General features: G+C 50.2%; 2 protein-coding genes across 2 annotated transcripts in view; one reads left to right on the forward strand and one right to left on the reverse strand.

Moving 5' to 3' along the window:
• The window catches only part of LOC134932918 (uncharacterized), a 106,348-nt gene extending 103,096 nt beyond the window's left edge, over nt 1-3,252 (reverse strand). The window contains exon 1 of the mRNA XM_063927774.1: nt 3,239-3,252. The gene's annotated coding sequence lies outside the window, so the exon portion shown is untranslated. The remainder of the gene's footprint in view (nt 1-3,238) is intronic.
• A 380-nt stretch (nt 3,253-3,632) lies between these two features.
• Nucleotides 3,633-15,606, forward strand: part of NFYB (nuclear transcription factor Y subunit beta) — an 89,759-nt gene continuing 77,785 nt past the window's right edge. Inside the window, exon 1 of the mRNA XM_063927775.1 lies at nt 3,633-3,796. The gene's annotated coding sequence lies outside the window, so the exon portion shown is untranslated. The remainder of the gene's footprint in view (nt 3,797-15,606) is intronic.

Below are 15,606 nucleotides of genomic sequence, written 5' to 3' on the forward strand. Positions count from 1 at the left end.
CTCCCTGGCTTTCTCCTCCGGGAGAAACACCTTTTTCTGGACTGTGTCCAGAATCATCCCTAGGAACAGCAGACGTGTCGTCGGAAACAGCTGCGATTTTGGAATATTTAGAATCCACCCGTGCTGTCGTAGAACTACTTGAGATAGTGCTACTCCGACCTCCAACTGTTCTCTGGACCTTGCCCTTATCAGGAGATCGTCCAAGTAAGGGATTTTAGAATAGGTCTTACCGAGCCGTCTGGCTTCAGTACCACAATATAGTGTGGAATAATACTCCTTTCCTTGTTGTAGGAGGGGTACTTTGATTATCACCTGCTGGGAATACAGCTTGTGAATTTTTTTTTTTTAATACTGCCTCCCTGTCGGAGGGAGACGTTGGTAAAGCAGACTTCAGGAACCTGCGAGGGGGAGACGTCTCGAATTTCCAATCTGTACCCCTAGGATACTACTTGTAGGATCCAGGGGTCCACTTGCGAGTGAGCCCACTGCGCGCTGAAACTCTTGAGACGACCCCCCACCGCACCTGAGTCCGCTTGTACGGCCCCAGCGTCATGCTGAGGACTTGGCAGAAGCGGTGGAGGGCTTCTGTTCCTGGGAAGGGGCTGCCTGCTGCAGTCTTCTTCCCTTTCCTCTATCCCTGGGCAGATATGACTGGCCTTTTTCCCGCTTGCCCTTATGGGGACCTGAGGCTGAAAAGACGGTGTCTTTTTCTTTATACGGCAATACTTCCATGTGCCGTTTGGAATCTGCATCACCTGACCACTGTCGTGTCCATAAACATCTTCTGGCAGATATGGACATCGCACTTACTCTTGATGCCAGAGTGCAAATATCCCTCTGTGCATCTCGCATATATAGAAATGCATCCTTTAAATGCTCTATAGTCAATAAAATACTGTCCCTGTCAAGGGTATCAATATTTTCAGTCAGGGAATCCGACCAAGCCACCCCAGCGCTGCACATCCAGGCTGAGGCGATCGCTGGTCGCAGTATAACACCAGTATGTGTGTATATACTTTTTAGGATATTTTCCAGCCTCCTATCAGTTGGCTCCTTGAGGGCGGCCGTATCTGGAGACGGTAACGCCACTTGATAAGCGTGTGAGCGTCTTATCCACCCTAAGGGGTGTTTCCCAACGCGCCCTAACTTCTGGCGGGAAAGGGTATACCGCCAATAATTTTCTATCGGGGGAAACCCACGCATCATCACACACTTCATTTAATTTATCTGATTCAGGAAAAACTACAGGTAGTTTTTTCACACCCCACATAATACCCTTTTTTGTGGTACTTGTAGTATCAGAAATATGTAAAACCTCCTTCATTGCCCTTAACATGTAACGTGTGGCCCTAAAGGAAAATACGTTTGTTTCTTCACCGTCGACACTGGAGTCAGTGTCCGTGTCTGTGTCGACCGACTGAGGTAAATGGGCGTTTTAAAGCCCCTGACGGTGTTTGAGACGCCTGGACAGGTACTAATTGGTTTGCCGGCCGTCTCATGTCGTCAACCGACCTTGCAGCGTGTTGACATTATCACGTAATTCCCAAATACGCCATCCATTCCGGTGTCGACTCCCTAGAGAGTGACATCACCATTACAGGCAATTGCTCCGCCTCCTCACCAACATCGTCCTCATACATGTCGACACACACGTACCGACACACAGCACACACACAGGGAATGCTCTGATAGAGGACAGGACCCCACTAGCCCTTTGGGGAGACAGAGGGAGAGTTTGCCAGCACACACCAAAACGCTATAATTATACAGGGACAACCTTTATATAAGTGTTTTCCCTTATAGCATCTTAATATATAAGCATATCGCCAAATAAGTGCCCCCCCTCTCTGTTTTAACCCTGTTTCTGTAGTGCAGTGCAGGGGAGAGCCTGGGAGCCTTCCCACCAGCAGTTCTGTGAGGGAAAATGGCGCTGTGTGCTGAGGAGAATAGGCCCCGCCCCCTTTTCGGCGGGCTTCTTCTCCCGTTTTTCTGACAACCTGGCAGGGGTTAAATACATCCATATAGCCCCAGAGGCTATATGTGATGTATTTTTAGCCAGTATAGGTACTTTCATTGCTGCCCAGGGCGCCCCCCCCAGCGCCCTGCACCCTCAGTGACCGTTGGTGTGAAGTGTGCTGAGAGCAATGGCGCACAGCTGCAGTGCTGTGCGCTACCTCATGAAGACTGAGAAGTCTTCAGCCGCCGATTTCTGGACCTCTTCTCTCTTCAGCATCTGCAAGGGGGTCGGCGGCGCGGCTCCGGTGACCCATCCAGGCTGTACCTGTGATCGTCCCTCTGGAGCTAGTGTCCAGTAGCCTAAGAAGCCAATCCATCCTGCACGCAGGTGAGTTCACTTCTTCTCCCCTAAGTCCCTCGTTGCAGTGAGCCTGTTGCCAGCAGGACTCACTGAAAATAAAAAACCTAATAAAACTTTTACTCTAAGCAGCTCTTTAGGAGAGCCACCTAGATTGCACCCTTCTCGGCCGGGCACAAAAACCTAACTGAGGCTTGGAGGAGGGTCATAGGGGGAGGAGCCAGTGCACACCACCTGATCCTAAAGCTTTTACTTTTGTGCCCTGTCTCCTGCGGAGCCGCTATTCCCCATGGTCCTGACGGAGTCCCCAGCATCCACTTAGGACGTCAGAGAAATATTATGAGATATATAGTCCATAGCCGCATTCCACTGCATCGAGTCGTTGCCAGGATTGTCCCATCAGGCGTGCAGCGCGCCCGAAGGGACAACCGGCAAATGACTTGTGGGAGCGCGCAATTTTCGGTACACACTATGTGCCCGATATGTAATTCCGATCTGCCGACACACTGCCTTGTGTGTACCCAGCTTAAAGCTGTGGGGGAAATATTTTCCTGCATATAGCAGACACTGCCTTTTGCATGAAAGGTCTTATAACAAAGGAGAGAACAAGAGATTAGTTGCGCTTTTCCTCATGTAATGTCAAGTAACAGGAATTTTACAGATAAAATACATATACAAACGTTATCTGCTCTTTCAAATGAGGCCACTTAAATATTAGGCACATTGGTCCTACAGGTTGTTTATATCACTGTACAATGTATTTTTCAGTGTGTGTGTGTATATATAGATATATACACATACACACATATATACTTGAGATGAGCGGATTCGTTATACACGCACACACGTGTGTACCTACAGTTATACTGAAAGAGTCTCTTACACTACCATAGAAATTACAATATATCAAACCATACAGACAACCTCTTTGGATCTTGCATAGCTGCAGGGAGGGTTACCAGTTAGCAGGAACAGCCTCTCAGCCCTGCAGCCCTGAGTAGATAGATAACAGCCGTCACTCTCTAGCTGCTGCTGCGGCTCTGGCAGGCAGAGGGAGTGCTCAATGTGCTACAGCAGCTACACAGTAGCAAGGAGTATGGACAGAGGGAGGTGTGCGCTTTACTTAGAAGAGCGCGGTTGGGGGGGAGGTGTTGGCTGGAACGCGCTCTTTCATAGCTCAGCCAGCACAGGGAGTGAAAACGATACCTCCGGAACAGCCTAAACTGTGGGAGGAATACACAGTTGCTGGAAGAGCGGAGGCTGGGGATTGGTCAGTGGGTGCAAAGCTTGGTGGCTGCGCAGTGAGAGCAGTGGAGGGGGTGTCGCCCTCCCCTTGGAACAGCAGCCCTGGAGAGTGAGCGGAGGGAGGGCAGCTCGAGTCCCGGAAGCGCCGCTCCGCGCTGGGACTGGCTCCTTCGCAGCCATTTTCTGTCCAACCAAACAGCCGATTCGTGCAGGGAGCCAACCAGGGCCGCACTGGAGGTTTGTGCCTGGCTTCGGCCAATGATCGCTAACCGATTCCTCCCTGCAGCTCAATGAAATGTCCGGAGCCGGCAGTGCGTGTGCTGCCCGCCTCATTACCGTGCCTGAGACAGCACGGAGGCACCGGGCGTCCCCGGCTTGTCACCCATTGTCAGCAGCCCGGCTGCCCGTGCCAAGATCTCCCCTCGCAGCCTCCGGACGCCTCGGCTTGTGTCCTCAGGAGACTCCGGGGATACGATGCGGCAAGGCCCGGCGACTTAGCTACTAGTCCCCGTTCCGGTGTTCACCGTGTGTGGCAGGCGGGGGTTCCCTGGGCGGGGTGCGATGTGCTACATTACCCCGGGCTGTACGCCCCGAGTGTCCGGGACGTGTGCCCCCGGGTGCCTGCCAGCCGTGGGCGCAGCTGGGCACGGTGGTGGGAGGCAGCTGGAGGGAGTGCTCGGTACCCGCCGCTAGCGGGAGGGGGGACCTGCCCTGTGCACGCCGCAGCCTCCCCTCCATTGTCTCCGTGCGGCGCTGCTGGGTATGTCTCCGGTGCCTCATATGCCGCATCCCCGGTGCCTCATCCCTGGCAGCCCCGTACACCACATCTCCGGGAGCTCTGGCCGCTGTGAGGGGTGGCTGCAGGCATGCCCTGTACAAGGCAGTGTGCTGTATGTGACACGGAGGAGCATATATACAGTGTTGCTGCATGCTTGCTGGGTTCCGTATGGTGTTATTGCATGTTTGGCAAAGGTTGCTGGTAATACGGGATTGTGTATGTACATGTCATTAGTATTTTCCCATTTGCTGCCTATACAACTGTAATGTTGCCTCCCTGCTATACAATGCAACTTGGGGATGTGGGGGCATCACTCCTGCTGTACACAATTCATTTCTTAACCCTATTATGGGATTGTTTTTCAGTTATACATTTTAGTAAGTCAATGCTTTTGCCTATGCTTCTTAAAAATGCATTTGCTGTAGGGGAGTACTGTCCACATACTGTATATTCTCTGTATACACGTGTCAGCTGTAGACTAACAAGCATTTTGTATATCCTAAGAAATCCTCAAAATTGCAAGGACAGGGTGTACAAAAATGCTTATGCATAGCCTTAGCTCTGTCTTCTTTTGTGTATATCAATAAGAGGATGGATTCTGGACACATAGATCCCAGTCCTGCCACCTTCACTTTCCTACATGGGTGGCAGTGGGTAAGTGCAGTCTGAGCTGTTCATTGCTCGGTAAACACTGTGTAACATGGGAATCAAATTAAACTTTATGCAAAAGAAAGTGATGACCGTATATATGCTGGACGCTCATGTGTACAGAATATCCTGGTGCTTTGTGATAAACCTTTCAGAACCTGCCGAGGGCACAGGAGAATCTGCAGCGTATACAGTCACAAATATTCTTGTCTTGACATGTCTAAGTACAGGTGCTCCTCACTTAACGATCGAGTTCCGCTCCTACAACTAGGTAATTAAGTGAGGAGCCACATACTTAATACATTCTGAATAAAGAAAAGGTCTAAAGCAGAGGTTCTCAAACTCGGTCCTCGGGGGCACACACAGTGCATGTTTTGCAGGTCTCCTCACAGATTCGCAAGTGAAATAATTAGCTCCACCTGTGGACCTTTTAAAATGTGTCAGTGAGTAATTAATACACCTGTGCACCTGCTGGGTTACCTGCAAAACATGCACTGTGTGCCCCTGAGGACCGAGTTTGAGAACCTCTGGTCTAAAGTAAACCCCAACTTGATAACTTTTTTTGTTTTACTTTGCATAACGCTTACATACTGTACACTATTACAGAACATAAAAATACAATCAGCGAAAATGATAAAAATTTACCAGCTGGTCGAAAGGCAGAGCGGTCACTAAACAGGTTATGTTATGTGAGGAGCATCTGTATTAGTTGAACCAGATTTAGACAAATCCTTGGAGCCAATTTGCTTAAAATTACTGTGGCACCAAAATTCTGGTGTTTGTTACTTTTGGTGTTGGGATGACCATACAAAACAAAACTGCTATTGATAGTGTCACTATATTAAGCAGTGCTTTCTCACAGGGTTTCAGTATGATTTGCTGGCACTGGTTTTCCCGGCGGTCATAATCCCAACGCTAGGATCCTGAAGACTGTAATTCCGACAGGTGTGAGATGCCCCCCTTAGTTCCTGACCCTAACCCCCCCCTCCCTTCCCACAGTCTAAACCTAACCCTCCTTCACTCGCAGCCAAACACTTAACGCTCCCTGTGGGTGCCTAACCTTCCAACTCCCCCCGTCCAACGCAGCCTAACCTCCTCGGGTGGCGGCTAAACTTATCCCCCTACCGGCCCTAAACCTTACCCAGGCGCCATACTGACTAAGGTCGGGATGCCGGCTGTTGGCATTTCAGCATCGGTCTCCTGACCTTTTTCGGGATTCTGGCACTGGCGTACTGATGGGTGCTGGGATTCCATCAGCTGGGTTCCCGATAATCGTCAAATTAACAGGAATCCTTCCCAAGGTTATTTAACGATTGAAACTGGGCCTCTAAATTATTGGAAGCCAGGATGGATGATATATTCTTCCATCACTGGACTTCCTTAATTTTCTGCAGTATTGGAGGCTATTGTCTGGTGATCTTGCTGGTCATGTGTGTAGACGGTTTGAAAGAGGGGGCTCCCGTCTTTCAATCGGGTAATCCCAAATTTCTAGGTGCCAGGATGGGGGAGAGCAGCATGACCTCCGAGGTCACCCCCCGCATTGGCAAGTGTGTATGCATGCACTTGCGATGCAGGGTTCGGTTGCCTGCCGGATAAGCTGGCCTTAGAATGCTGTTAAAGTAGTGATAATTGATCTTACTGTAAATATGCTGCAAGTGTTATTTCTGACTCTTCAACAAAAACAGTGAAGGAGTGTTTATTCAAATCGCCCATCTTTTTCATTCAGTTTAGTGAATGATCAGATCTGTGCAATCTGGCTTTAAGGCCATGTACAGGAACAATGGGCCTAATTCAGACCTAATCGTGGCCTTGCAAAATTGGGGGACGACCAGCACAGGGCTAGTCTGCCCCGCATGTCAGCCCCCCCCCCCCCCCCCTCCCTGCAGAAGTACAAAAGCATTGCACAGCGGCGATGCTTTTGCACTTCAGGAGTAGCTCCCGGCCAGCGCAACTTTTGCGTGCGGGCTGGGAGCTACTCGTTGCTGCCCTGATCACAGCAGCTGCGTGTGATGTCACGCAGCCGCTGCGGCCCGCCCTCCGCATGGTCCGGCCATGCCTGCGTTGGCCGGACCGCATCCACAAAACGCCGCCGTGCCGCCCCCTCCTGCCCAGCGACCACCTCTACCTGTCAATCAGGCAGAGGCAATCGCTAGGCAACGACAGCCGTCGCCTGTCAGCCATGCGTCGGCGCACTGCGGCACTTCTGACCTGATCGATACGCTACGATGAACAGCATATCCTGGTAGTAACAAGGGTTAAACATGGTTTCAACCCTTGACGCTGTGCGGTGTGAACGGGTTGCCAGGTCATTATGGACAGGTGGCGCATGGAGATCATCTGATCTCCAAGCGCTGCCTCTGCGAGTGTCACAGCTGACGTCACCGACCCAGAATATGCTGGGCTGGGGATGTTGCTGTGAAAGAGGCTAAGGCAGGTCGCTCCCTGGAGCCGTACACGGGTGCGACCCGCCAGATGTGGTCTGAAAGGGGTATTAGTTATGTTACCAGAAGACATTGCCAATGACTGTGGGAGTGCTCAAAGCAGGCATACACAATGCACATTTGTTGTTCCGATTTGCCCAGAACCAACCAATCAGGCCGATATCTGGTAATGTGTACCTTGCCTAAACATTATGGAATAGATTTAATAAAACTTCTATAAATGAAAGTGGAAGTGTTGCCAATCCAATTCCAGTGATCATTTTCTTTTTCTAAGAACTATAGCTAGAATCTGGTTGCTATGGGCATTTCTCTATCGTCCTAGTGGATGCTGGGGTTCCTGAAAGGACCATGGGGAATAGCGGCTCCGCAGGAGACAGGGCACAAAAAGTAAAGCTTTTCCGATCAGGTGGTGTGCACTGGCTCCTCCCCCTATGACCCTCCTCCAGACTCCAGTTAGATTTTTGTGCCCGGCCGAGAAGGGTGCAATCTAGGTGGCTCTCCTAAAGAGCTGCTTAGAGAAAGTTTAGCTAGGTTTTTTATGTTACAGTGATTCCTGCTGGCAACAGGATCACTGCAGCGAGGGACTGAGGGGAGAAGGAGTCAACTCACCTGCGTGCAGGATGGATTGGCTTCTTGGCTACTGGACATCAAGCTCCAGAGGGACGATCACAGGTACAGCCTGGATGGTCACCGGAGCCGCGCCGCCGGCCCCCTTGCAGATGCTGAAGACAGAAGAGGTCCAGAATCGGCGGCTGAAGACTCCTGCAGTCTTCTAAAGGTAGCGCACAGCACTGCAGCTGTGCGCCATTTTCCTCTCAGCACACTTCACACGGCAGTCACTGAGGGTGCAGGGCGCTGGGAGGGGGGCGCCCTGGGAGGCAAAATGAGTACCTATAAAGGCTAAAAATACCTCACATATAGCCCTAGAGGCTATATGGAGATATTTAACCCCTGCCTGATTTCTCAAAATAGCGGGAGACGAGCCCGCCGGAAAAGGGGCGGGGCCTATCTCCTCAGCACACGGCGCCATTTCCTCTCACAGCTCCGCTGGTCAGGACGGCTCCCAGGTCTCTCCCCTGCACTGCACTACAGAAACAGGGTAAAACAGAGAGGGGGGGCAAATTTATGGCGATATTTTTATATAACAAAGCAGCTATAGGGGAGCACTTATTATAAGGCTATCCCTGATATATATATAGCGCTTTTGGTGTGTGCTGGCAAACTCTCCCTCTGTCTCCCCAAAGGGCTAGTGGGTCCTGTCTTCATTAGGAGCATTCCCTGTGTGTCTGCTGTGTGTCGGTACGTGTGTGTCGACATGTATGAGGACGATATTGGTGTGGAGGCGGAGCAATTGCCAAATATGGGGATGTCACCTCCTAGGGGGTCGACACCAGAATGGATGCCTTTATTTATGGAACTACGGGATAGTGTCAACACGCTAAAGCAGTCGTTTGACGACATGAGACGGCCGGACAATCAATTAGTGCCTGTCCAGGCGACTCAAACACCGTCAGGGGCTGTGAAACGCCCTTTGCCTCAGTCGGTCGACACAGACCCAGACACAGGCGATGACTCCAGTGGTGACGGTGACGAATCAACCGTATTTTCCAGTAGGGCCACACGTTATATGATTTTGGCAATGAAGGAGGCGTTACATTTAGCTGATACTACAGGTACCACTAAACAGGGTATTATGTGGGGTATGAAAAAACTACCTATAGTTTTTCCTGAATCAGAAGAACTAAATGACGTGTGTAATGAAGCGTGGGTTGCCCCTGATAAAAAGCTGATAATTTCAAAGAAATTATTGGCATTATACCCTTTCCCGCCAGAGGTTAGGGAGCGCTGGGAAACACCTCCTAGGGTGGACAAGGCGCTAACACGCTTATCTAAACAAGTGGCGTTACCCTCTCCTGAGACGGCCGCACTTAAAGATCCATCAGATAGGAGGATGGAAAATATCCAAAAAAGTATATACACACATGCAGGTGTTATACTACGACCAGCTGTAGCAACTGCCTGGAGGGGCAGTGCGGGGGTAGTTTGGTCAGAATCCCTGATTGAAAATATTGATACCCTGGACAGGGACAATATTCTACTGTCGTTAGAACAAATAAAGGATGCATTTCTTTATATGCGTGATGCACAGAGGGATATATGCACACTGGCATCACGGGTAAGTGCTATGTCCATTTCGGCCAGAAGAGCTTTATGGACGCGACAGTGGACAGGCGATGCGGATTCAAAACGGCATATGGAAGTTTTGCCGTATAAGGGGGAGGAGTTATTTGGAGTCGGTCTATCAGATTTGGTGGCCACGGCTACAGCCGGGAAATCCACCTTTCTACCTCAAGTCACTCCCCAACAGAAAAAGGCACCGACTTTTCAACCGCAGCCCTTTCGTTCCTTTAAAAATAAGAGAGCAAAGGGCTATTCATATTTGCCACGAGGCAAAGGTCGAGGGAAGAGACAGCAACACGCAGCTCCTTCCCAGGATCAGAAGCCCTCCCCGGCTTCTACAAAAGCCTCAGCATGACGCTGGGGCTTCTCAAGCGGACTCGGGGACGGTGGGCGGTCGTCTCAAAAATTACAGCGCGCAGTGGGCTCACTCGCAAGTAGATCCCTGGATCCTGCAGATAATATCTCAGGGATACAGGTTGGAATTAGAGACAGATCCACCTCGCCGTTTCCTGAGGTCTGCTTTACCAACGTCCCCCTCCGAAAGGGAGACGGTGTTGGAAGCCATTCACAAGCTGTACTCTCAGCAGGTGATAGTCAAGGTACCTCTTCTGCAACAAGGGAAGGGGTATTATTCCACTCTTTTTGTGGTACCGAAGCCGGATGGCTCGGTAAGGCCTATTCTAAATCTGAAGTCCTTGAACCTGTACATAAAGAAGTTCAAGTTCAAAATGGAGTCACTCAGAGCAGTGATAGCGAACCTGGAAGAGGGGAACTTTATGGTATCCTTGGACATCAAGGATGCGTATCTCCACGTTCCAATTTACCCCTCACACCAGGGGTACCTCAGGTTCGTTGTACAAAACTGTCACTATCAGTTTCAGACGCTGCCGTTCGGATTGTCCACGGCACCTCGGATCTTTACAAAGGTAATGGCCGAGATGATGATTCTTCTTCGAAGAAAAGGCGTATTAATTATCCCATACTTGGACGATCTCCTAATAAGGGCGAGGTCCAGAGAACAGCTAGAGATGGGATTAGCACTGTCTCAAGAAGTGCTAAAACAGCACGGGTGGATTCTGAATATTCCAAAATCCCAGTTAATGCCGACAACTCGTCTGCTGTTCCTAGGGATGATTCTGGACACGGTTCAGAAAAAGGTTTTTCTCCCGGAGGAAAAAGCCAAGGAGTTATCCGAGCTTGTCAGGAACCTCCTAAAACCAGGAAAGGTGTCTGTACATCAATGCACAAGAGTCCTGGGAAAAATGGTGGCTTCTTACGAAGCGATTCCATTCGGCAGATTCCACACAAGAATTTTCCAAAGGGATCTGTTGGACAAATGGTCAGGGTCGCATCTTCAGATGCACCTACGGATAACCCTGTCTCCAAGGACAAGGGTGTCTCTTCTGTGGTGGTTGCAGAGTGCTCATCTATTGGAGGGCCGCAGATTCGGCATACAGGATTGGATCCTGGTGACCACGGACGCCAGCCTGAGAGGCTGGGGAGCAGTCACACAAGGAAGAAACTTCCAGGGAGTATGGACGAGCCTGGAAACGTCTCTTCACATAAACATTCTGGAACTAAGAGCAATATACAATGCTCTAAACCAGGCAGAACCTCTGCTTCAGGGAAAACCGGTATTGATCCAGTCGGACAACATCACGGCAGTCGCCCATGTGAACAGACAGGGCGGCACAAGAAGCAGGAGGGCAATGGCAGAAGCTGCAAGGATTCTTCGCTGGGCAGAGAATCATGTGATAGCACTGTCAGCAGTGTTCATCCCGGGAGTGGACAACTGGGAAGCAGACTTCCTCAGCAGACACGATCTTCACCCGGGAGAGTGGGGACTTCATCCAGAAGTCTTCCACATGCTGGTAACCCGTTGGGAAAGACCAATGGTGGACATGATGGCGTCTCGCCTCAACAAAAAACTGGACAGGTATTGCGCCAGGTCAAGAGATCCGCAGGCAATAGCTGTGGACGCGCTGGTAACGCCTTGGGTGTACCAGTCGGTGTATGTGTTTCCTCCTCTGCCTCTCATACCAAAAGTATTGAGAATTATACGGCAAAGAGGCGTAAGAACGATACTAGTGGTTCCGGATTGGCCAAGGAGGACTTGGTACCCGGAACTTCAAGAGATGATCACGGAAGATCCGTGGCCTCTACCTCTAAGGAGGGACTTGCTTCAGCAGGGTCCCTGTCTGTTTCAAGACTTACCGCGGCTGCGTTTGACGGCATGGCGGTTGAACGCCGGATCCTAAAGGAAAGAGGCATGCCGGAAGAAGTCATTCCTACTTTGATTAAAGCAAGGAAGGAAGTAACCGTGCAACATTATCACCGAATTTGGCGAAAATATGTTGCGTGGTGCGAAGATCGGAGTGCTCCGACGGAGGAATTTCAACTGGGTCGATTCCTACATTTCCTGCAATCAGGATTGTCAATGGGTCTCAAATTGGGATCTATTAAGGTTCAAATTTCGGCCCTGTCGATTTTCTTTCAAAAAGAATTGGCTTCAGTCCCTGAAGTCCAGACCTTTGTTAAGGGAGTGCTGCATATACAGCCTCCTGTGGTGCCTCCAGTGGCACCGTGGGATCTAAATGTGGTTTTGGACTTCCTAAAATCTCATTGGTTTGAACCACTAAAAAAAAGGTGGATTTGAAATATCTCACATGGAAAGTGACCATGCTTCTAGCCCTGGCTTCTGCCAGGAGAGTGTCAGAATTGGCAGCTTTATCTTACAAAAGCCCATATCTGATTTTCCATTCGGACAGGGCAGAACTGCGAACTCGTCCGCATTTTCTCCCTAAGGTGGTGTCAGCATTTCATCTGAACCAGCCTATTGTAGTGCCTGCGGCTACAAGTGACTTGGAGGACTCCAAGTTACTGGACGTTGTCAGAGCATTAAAAATATATATTGCAAGGACAGCTGGAGTCAGAAAATCTGACTCGTTGTTTATATTGTATGCACCCAACAAGATGGGTGCTCCTGCGTCTAAGCAGACGATTGCTCGTTGGATCTGTAGCACAATCCAACTTGCACATTCTGTGGCAGGCTTGCCACAGCCTAAATCTGTAAAGGCCCACTCCACAAGGAAGGTGGGCTCATCTTGGGCGGCTGCCCGAGGGGTCTCGGCATTACAACTTTGCCGAGCGGCTACGTGGTCAGGGGAGAACACGTTTGTAAAATTTAACAAATTTGATACTCTGGCTAAGGAGGACCTGGAGTTCTCTCATTCGGTGCTGCAGAGTCATCCGCACTCTCCCGCCCGTTTGGGAGCTTTGGTATAATCCCCATGGTCCTTTCAGGAACCCCAGCATCCACTAGGACGATAGAGAAAATAAGATTTTACTTACCGATAAATCTATTTCTCGGAGTCCGTAGTGGATGCTGGGCGCCCATCCCAAGTGCGGATTATCTGCATAAGTTGTACATAGTTATTGTTAACTAATTCGGGTTATTGTTAAAGGAAGCCATCTTTCAGAGGCTCCGCTGTTATCATACTGTTAACTGGGTTTAGATCACAAGTTGTACGGTGTGATTGGTGTGGCTGGTATGAGTCTTACCCGGGATTCAAAATCCTCCCTTATTGTGTACGCTCGTCCGGGCACAGTACCTAACTGGAGTCTGGAGGAGGGTCATAGGGGGAGGAGCCAGTGCACACCACCTGATCGGAAAAGCTTTACTTTTTGTGCCCTGTCTCCTGCGGAGCCGCTATTCCCCATGGTCCTTTCAGGAACCCCAGCATCCACTACGGACTCCGAGAAATAGATTTATCGGTAAGTAAAATCTTATTTTCCACTTTTTTTGTACTTTGTAGAAGTATTGATAAATCTACCACCATATTTTGAACAAATGTTAGTACCTATCAAATGCTATTTAATCCACATGGTCTAAAAAAAACTGCACATAAGTAGACATGTACACATACATGTGTGTCATTTTTGACATTGCATTTGACATACAGTGTTATTGCTCTGTGAAATGCAAAGCTGTTCCAGGGGAGTAGACAGGTTGCCCATGGTAACCAATTGGCTTTCGCTGGTGGGGAATTCAATTCTTTTTGTGGCTATGTAGCTCCCAGGTTAGAGGCAGCACATGACTGGTTATCTGTAATGGTCCTTGCACACTAGACAACGTCGCTCCGTGAGTGACGTCTAGTGTTCCCCTCCTGGGCTGTGCAGTTGGCAGTCGGCCGTACACACTGGGCGATATGACTGCTCAGTGTTGTCATGCAGCCGCCGGCTGTGCATGCAGCTCCTGGATGACAGTCCAGATCGAGCTTGCATGCACTGCCAACAGCGATGATCGTTGCCAACCCACGGGGCCGCGCATCGATCGTTGCTAGCGGCATACACACTTGCCGATAAAATGAGTGACGTCGCTCATTTTATCGGCAAATGTGTATGGGCCTTAAGTTACAAATTATTTCTCTTATGTCCTAGAGGATGCTGGGGTCCATTTAGTACCATGGGGTATAGACGGGTCCACTAGGAGCCATGGGCACTTTAAGAATTTGAGTGTGGGCTGGCTCCTCCCTCTATGCCCCTCCTACCATACTCAGTTTAGAAAATGTGCCCGGAGGAGCCGGTCACGCTGAAGGAAGCTCCTTAAGAGTTTTCTGCATTTATTTTATATTTCTCTGACATCCTAAGTGGATGCTGGGACTCCGTAAGGACCATGGGGAATAGCGGCTCCGCAGGAGACTGGGCACAACTAAAGAAAGCTTTAGGACTACCTGGTGTGCACTGGCTCCTCCCATCATGACCCCCCTCCAGACCTCAGTTAGAATCTTGTGCCCGGCTGAGCTGGATGCACACTAGGGGCTCTCCTGAGCTCCTAGTAAGAAAGTATATTTCTCTAACGTCCTAGTGGATGCTGGGGACTCCGTCAGGACCATGGGGATTAGCGGCTCCGCAGGAGACAGGGCACAAAAATAAAGCTTTAGGATCAGGTGGTGTGCACTGGCTCCTCCCCCTATGACCCTCCTCCAAGCCTCAGTTAGGTTTTTGTGCCCGTCCGAGCAGGGTGCAATCTAGGTGGCTCTCCTAAAGAGCTGCTTAGAAAAAGTTTTTAGGTTTTTTATTTTCAGTGAGTCCTGCTGGCAACAGGCTCACTGCAACGAGGGACTTAGGGGAGAAGAAGTGAACTCACCTGCGTGCAGGATGGATTGGCTTCTTAGGCTACTGGACACCATTAGCTCCAGAGGGATCGAACACAGGCCCAGCCATGGAGTCCGGTCCCGGAGCCGCGCCGCCGACCCCCTTACAGATGCCGAAAAGCGAAGAGGTCCAGAAACCGGCGGCAGAAGACTTTTCAGTCTTCATGAGGTAGCGCACAGCACTGCAGCTGTGCGCCATTGTTGTCACACACTTCACACCAGCGGTCACGGAGGGTGCAGGGCGCTGCAGGGGGCGCCCTGGGCAGCAATGAGAATACCTTGTTCTGGCTAAAAAATACATCACATATAGCCCTTGGGGCTATATGGATGTATTTAACCCCTGCCAGGTCTCACAAACTCTGGAGAAGAGCCCGCCGAAAAGGGGGCGGGGCCTATCTCCTCAGCACACAGCGCCATTTTCCTGCTCAGCTCCGCTGCGAGGAAGGCTCCCAGGACTCTCCCCTGCACTGCACTACAGAAACAGGGTAAAAAAGAGAGGGGGGGGGGCACTTTTTTTGGCGTTTTTGATATATATTAAGCTGCTATAAGGGAGACAACACTTCTATAGGGTTGTTCCTATATATTTATAGCGCTTGGGTGTGTGCTGGCAAACTCTCCCTCTGTCTCCCCAAAGGGCTAGTGGGGTCCTGTCTTCGATAAGAGCATTCCCTGTGTGTCTGCTGTGTGTCGGTACGTGTGTGTCGACATGTATGAGGACGATGTTGGTGTGGAGGCGGAGCAATTGCCGGTAATGGTGATGTCACCCCCTAGGGAGTCGACACCGGAATGGATGGCTTTATTTATGGAATTACGTGATAATGTCAGCACATTACAAAAATCAGT

The sequence above is a fragment of the Pseudophryne corroboree genome, chromosome 6 (genome assembly GCF_028390025.1).
Source record: "Pseudophryne corroboree isolate aPseCor3 chromosome 6, aPseCor3.hap2, whole genome shotgun sequence".
In the NCBI taxonomy this organism is placed as follows: Eukaryota; Metazoa; Chordata; class Amphibia; order Anura; family Myobatrachidae; genus Pseudophryne; species Pseudophryne corroboree.